The sequence below is a fragment of the Onychostoma macrolepis genome, chromosome 02, assembly GCF_012432095.1.
Source record: "Onychostoma macrolepis isolate SWU-2019 chromosome 02, ASM1243209v1, whole genome shotgun sequence".
In the NCBI taxonomy this organism is placed as follows: Eukaryota; Metazoa; Chordata; class Actinopteri; order Cypriniformes; family Cyprinidae; genus Onychostoma; species Onychostoma macrolepis.
In genome coordinates, this window is record NC_081156.1 from 521,495 (window position 1) to 528,136 (window position 6,642).

Consider the following 6,642-nt stretch of genomic DNA (forward strand, 5'->3'; position numbering starts at 1 on the left):
AAGGCAAGGAAAACTAACGGGGCTCTGTAGGGCAGCGATAATGCATACAATACTCAGCCCCGAGGGAGAGAATGTCCAGGGTTGAAATAGTGTGTGTGATTAGTGATGCTGTGTGATCAGGTGTGCGTGTGATTGGTGCAATGAGTGATTGGTGACAGCTGTGATCAGTGTTGGATGATGGGAATTGGAGTCCATGTGATGTGTGGTGTAAAAGTCCATGTGGTGAGCGGGTGACCTCTAGTGGTGAATGAACGGGAGTGCAGACCAGATTCGTGCGTAGATTCCTGGTGGATTCCTTTAGGAGTGAAAGCTTCGTCATTCCAGCCATGGCTTGATTAGTCCGAAGTGAATTGACAAAGTTACTGAACTTAAAACAGACAGAAGATCGGACTCCCCCCGGAAGGGGAGCCGCGAGATTTCCAAGGTGATAAGTGTGTCTCCAGGGCACCGAAAGTAGAGAGAAGAAGTCATTTAGTTCTCTTGGAATGTGTTTGAAGTCCGATGGAGGGACGAGATAGTCGATCTGTTTAGCGTCTTTTTGACAGTGGGGGGGACAACCCTTGGCAATTAGCACCCATATAACGGTAGAATGTGGGGCCAGGCTGTGAATTATATGCAAATGTCAAAAGGCCAAAAGGGTCTCTTAAGACATAAAGTCCCAACGACCATCAAGGATCATAAGCAGATGTTACAATAGTTATTAAAAAGACATGCATAATATGTGCTTAAAACATGATAGTCTAATGTGTGGGTTACATACATAATAAGGGGTTATGCATAGAAATGTCCTTTTAGGATGATTTTAGGTGCATATGAAAAAGAAAGTCTCTGTGTAGTTCTATGGAGACCAAAAGACATGTTCTTTGGACAAAGGAATTTCAGTCTGGTCCCTTTGTGTGGGGGAAAAGTCAATCTAAAGAAGCTCGTGATTTCTTTTTTTTTCTTATGCAAGTAAAGAATGTGACAATGTTTACATGTACCAAATACATAATATACCAAAAAAATAAACAAAACAAAACAGAAAAAAAAACACTGAGTTTGATATTAAGGTGACAATATGTACATGTGCCAAAATGTAGAACCACTTGGACAAACAAACATACTGATGGCCAACATTACGAGTCTGTTCTGATTAATTCCTGCATTTGCATTCATATGTCTGTGAGCATGTGTGTGTGCGTATGTGTTTGTGTGTGTGTCATTGTATCTAGGGTTGGGAAGGAAGCATACAACTGAGATAGCATCATAATAGATTGATAACAGATATAAGTAGAGTAAAAAAACAAAACAAATAAATAAATATAAAAATAGAAATAAATAAAGACTAATAATAATAATAATAGTAGAGACAACAAATGTTATTAGCAACAATAATAACTATAATAATGTTAATCATAATGATAATAATAATAATAAAAATAACGATTTCATCAAAATTGGGGAGGGGTGGAGTACAACGAAGAGGGCAAGTATAAATAATAATATTAATAATATTATTATTGGATTATAAATTAATAAATGTTTAATCATTTCTATCACAGATCTACATGTGCTGGTCACGCGGTGCATCTCTTTGACCATCAGTCTTGATTACTTGCCCCAAATTTGACAGTCTCCTTCCTTGGTTGGAATTATCAATAAGTGTTCATTTTGTTTTAATGTTGCAAGCTGTTCTGGAAGAGGCTTGTTGGTTAGGCTATCTTCAGATGGATTGGAGCTAGGGATCTGATTTACGATGTTGTCCTGTTTTCTTGGGGCCTCTCTGGAATTTCGGCTCCTCATGTTTCGATGTTCTGATAAAATCTTAAATTGTCTGTTTTGTTCTGATCCTACACTACACACATAAACGCTGAATGACTCGTGTAGGAATTTAATACATACAAATTGTCTTAAACTCCAAGGAAAAATAGTTTTGGGATGTTTAAAAAAAATATAATAAAATTCATATTTTACATTTATAATTACATTCACCCTGCTGAACTTCACAAAACTAGTCCAATACTAGCGACTAATGGACACTGGGGATGTGATCACACTTTATCAAAACACAGTATCTTCATTCAACATATGTGTTACCCAGCTTGCTGGGAGAGTGACAAAAGAAAGTTGGCCAGACTCTGAAGAAAGTGTCTGCCCGGCGAAAAAGAAGTGCCATAATTACTACTTCAAAGATACTTAAAATGATCACCACTCAAACAGTACACCATAAGAATAACGCTAACAGGAATCAATAACCCTGTCTTAAGAAGCTTTCGACCTGAGAAGGCTGAGTGAAGGGCTTCACAGGAGGGTTTGCTGGGTCATAATTTGAATAAGTCTATTAATAGCTGATCTTTCCACTGAGATGACACTTCACAAGGGTCAATGTCCAAGTCACTCAATCCCATCTTCAGCAAGATGTTATGGAAGTCTGGGTCAAGTGTTCCATCATGCATGGTTTGACTCTGGGCTTTTACAGTCTCGAATGTTCGCTCCACATCCATTTCCAAATCCTCCAATGGCACACAGGGGGAAACGCTGGCAACCTTGGAATTTTTCTTAAGAGTGATGGGTTTGTCATAAGGATTCAGCATTCTACATGTAACTGGCACCCACCTGTCAGCAGTCATAGAAACCACCACACGTCCAACTATGATATCCTTCTTATGGGTTGGTGACTTGGTAGGTTCAATCAACACCGGACTGTCTTCTGAAGTAGGCGCCATAGGAGGCAGCTTGGCCCACACCAGATGTTCCTGCTTAGGCAGAAATGTGACAGCCTGGACCAGCCTGGCAGTTCCAATGACAACAGGCATTTTGTCACCTCTCCATCTATTAACCCTTGTGCGACCTTTTGGACATTTTTTTTTTTTCTTTTGATAATTTTGCCTGTTATTGCCAGGTGCATAAATTTTTGGCACAGATGTATATTTTTATTGGAATTTTATTATTTCACCCCCATTTCCCTTAATAAATCTATTTGTATAAATACAAACAACCAAAAAAAAAAAAAATTTGTGAGCATGTTAATATTGTCACAGATCGGTCAGGCTCCCATGCCAGCCAATCACAACGCACACCCTCACCTGAGTATTAATGGAACACATCTGTACACAATCTCAACCTTATCACCACGCACTATATAAGCTCACACCTCACCGCAGTCAGACGTCCGGTCTCGTTTGTGCAAGCCTTTCCTACGAATGACCTGATACTAACCTGAATCTGTACTTACCACCAGTCTCGTCTCCATCGTTGCGTCCTCCTGTCTCCATTTTCCTGTCTTCCCCTATGATCTCCAGCGGATATACCTGTATCCTCTCAAAGTGTGAGCATACCTCCATTCCACGAGTTCCTGGCAAGGCAATTATATCCTCCGTTAAGTGATTCATCTCAGAAGTGGTTGTCATTCCAAGTCTACATATACCATTGATTACTCTGCTGTTCAATAAACCACCCTTGTTTTCACTTACTCTCTGTGTAAGCTCTGCTTCTGTAACAGAAGACCGGACCTACACCGAAGTCGGCATGAGTAATCCCGACCCCTTCCAGGAGCTCTTGGACTTGTTCAAGTTCTTGTTCCCTCACCACCGCCGGCACCACCGATCACCTCTGCGCTAAACACCTCCACTTCTTCAGTACCCTTGATCTCCAGTCCCATGGCCAGACCAGCGCCCTTCTCAGGTGTGGCGGAGGAGTGCAACGGGTTCCTCTTACAATGCACGTTAGCCCTAGAGATGCAACCAAATCTATACCCCACCGAGAGATCCCAGATCGCCTTCATCATCTCCCTCCTGACAGGTAAAGCTGTCTCAAGCAGGCACAGTCACGCAGTCACTCAATGGCTTCATCACCCACTTCCGTGAAGTTTTTGGCCGCCCAACGGCCGATCCCTCCATCAGTGACCAGCTATACCATCTCCATCAAGGGAAGAAACCCATCAATGAATACGCCCTCCATTTCCGAACTCTCGCGGCAGCCAGTGGATGGAACGAACGATCGCTTCTAACCACCTATCGTCAAGGGCTCGAACCCAGGTTACGGTTGCAGCTCGCCGGTTATGATGACTCCTGTGGGTTAGAGAACTTAATCCAACTGTCCATCTGTTGTTCCGCCGGCATGCAATCATCTTTCGAAGAGTAGCCTCAACTTACCCGTTGCACTCCTCAACAGCGCCCCCAGGAAACAAACCGCCCTCCAGAAAACAAACCGCCCTCCAGAACCAGTGTATGAACCTATGCAGACTGACAATACCCGCTTATCATACACAGAGTGGCAGAGGCAACTCACTCAAGGTTTATGTCTTTACTGTGGAAATGGTGGTCATGTAATATCTTCGTGCCCCGTTCAACCTGCTCGACTTATGGTGAGTGCCATTCAACCCATCGTACAAAGAATGAAACCACTGTCTACTGTTGTGACACTTACTGCCTCCTCCATATCTATTCCAGTCCATGCACTTCTCGACACGGGGTCCGCCAGGAACTTCATATCAGGGAGCCTCTGCCACCAGCTCAATCTCCCTACCATTACCAACCAAACAGTCTACCAAGTTCAATCGATAACGGGAAAACCCATCAGCCGCAGCTATGTGAGACTTAGCACGGGTCCCGTTCAGTTGCGTGTTGGCCTGTTACACGAAGAACAGCTCCATCTACTGGTTCTGGAGGGATCTACAACTGATATAATCCTCGGACGACCCTGGTTTACACAATATGAGCCTCAGATCTCATGGTGCTTGGGAGAAGTCCTGAAGTGGGGCAGTTGGTGTTTCCCAACCTGTTTTCCCTGCCTTCCTCAACCAACCTCTCATCTGATCCAAGCCATAGCTGTAAATTCCACCTCCATCGAAAGCCCTCTCGAGAAACAGTCCGTCAACATACCCTCCTGTTATGCCCCCTTCAGAGACGTATTCTGCCCAAAAAGGGCCTCTCAATTACCTCCTCACCGGCCATGGGACTGCGAGATTGAGCTGGTACCAGGTGAGCCAGTGCCCAAGGGAAAGATCTATCCTCTGTCTCTACCGGAACAGAAGGCCATGGAGGAGTTCATCCAAGAGGCACTTCAGCAAGGCTACATCCGCCCTTCTACGTCCCCTGCTGCTTCAAGCTTTTTCTTTGTGGCCAAAAAGGACAGAGGCTTGTGGCCTTGCATTGACTACCGTGCACTCTACAACATCACCATCAAATTTCGATACCCCCTTCCTCTAGTCCCAGCAGCCCTGGAACATCTCCACGGAGCCACCATCTTCACCAAGCTGGACCTCCGCAGCGTGTATAACCTCATCCGGATACACGAGGGGGATGAGTGGAAGACGGCCTTTGTGACACCTACCGGCCATTATGAATATCTCGTTATGCCGTATGGCTTTGTCAACGCCCCCTCCATATTTCAGGACTTCATGCATGAGGTGCTCCGAGAGTATTTACACCGGTTCGTCTTGATTTACATCGATGATATCCTCATTTACTCTCGGAGCTTGGTCCTCCAACGCCTCCATGAGTTCCATCTGTTCCTCAAAGCCGAGAAGTGTTCATTCCATCAACCCTCAGTTCAATTCCTGGGATACAATATCGATAGTGGTGGCATCCGTATGGACGAAGGGAAGGTGGAAGCAATAAGATCCTGGCCAGTACCTTCCTCCATAAAAGAACTCCAAAGATTCCTCGGCTTCTCCAACTTCTACCGACGATTTATCCATAACTATAGTACCGTCACCAGCCCCCTCACCAGCCTCTTACGCAACAAGCCCAAGTCTCTGTCCGCAACCAGTCGCAACGGAGGCATTCGAGAGCTTGAAGGACGCCTTTACCCACACTCCAATCCTCGTCCATCCAGATCCCAGGAAACCATTCATTGTAGAGGTTGATGCATCAACCACGGGGTTGGGGCTGTCTTATCTCAGAAGCAGGGGACTCCAGCAAAACTCCACCCATGTGCCTTCTTTTCCCGAATGAGAAACTATGACATCGGTAAGAAGGAACTTCTGGCCATCAAGTTAGCCCTTGAGGAGTGGAGGCATTGGTTGGAGGGTTCACAACATCCATTCACCGTCCTAACTGACCACAAGAACTTACAGTAATTACGTGAAGCCAAAAGACTCAACCCTCGCCAGGCCCGCTGGGCACTCTTCTTTACCCACTTCAACTTCACCATCTCTTATCGTCCAGGACCCAAAAACACCAAAGCTGATGCTTTATCATGCCTGCATACCCCAGAGGAAACTGAGGAAGAACCAGAACCCATCATCCCCGATAAACTCATTGTTTGTCCCATCCAATGGAACCCCGATCCAAACACCTCCTCCAATGCTTCCACGGCCACTCCGCCGGGCTGCCCACCAGGACTCCAGTATGTCTCCTGAGTACAGCGCACTCCCCTTATCCACTCCGTACACACATCACTGGGCACTGGCCACCCCGGGGCCAACAGCACCCTCTCGCCGCTGAAGAACCGCTACTGGTGGCCCAACATGGCCAGGGATGTGAGAAGGTTCGTCCAGGGCTGTACGGATTGCGCCATTTCCAAGAGTCCTCGCCACTTACAGTCTGTTGTGCTGCTGAGAGGTTTGTGTTTGTAGCTCCGTGTACCTTCGCTTTTTATTGAATTTCTACCTTACTTTCGATCCCTTTTGTCTAAAGTGATAATATATAACTTAATTCC